Below are 354 nucleotides of genomic sequence, written 5' to 3'. Positions count from 1 at the left end.
GATGGCGGCCGGGTCCGCATGGTGGGCCGGGGTGACGCTCACGGCGACGAGGCCGCGGCGGCCCTTGCGCGAGGCGCGCAGCCGCGGCCGCGGCGGCGGCGGCGGCTTGAAGGACGGGGCGTGCAGGCGTAGGGCCTCCAGCGCCAGCTTGGACGGCGGGTACGTCGTCGCCGACGGGTGCGTCGGCAGCAGCATGGAGAGCAGTCCGGCGTTGATGGTGCGCGGCGGGTGCGGCAGGAGAGAGAGGAGGCGCGCATGGTCGGCGCGGGAGAGGTGCAGCGCGGTAACGAGGGTGCGGTAGTCCGTGCGGTTGTGGGGAGGGGGGGGCATGGTTGGGGTGAAGCCGGGGCGGGG

Source organism: Chondrus crispus, genomic scaffold (assembly GCF_000350225.1).
Source record: "Chondrus crispus Stackhouse genomic scaffold, scaffold_102, whole genome shotgun sequence".
Lineage (NCBI taxonomy): Eukaryota > Rhodophyta > Florideophyceae > Gigartinales > Gigartinaceae > Chondrus > Chondrus crispus.
The sequence above is the reverse complement of the archived record's forward strand: the minus strand, read 5'-3'. Positions refer to the sequence as shown.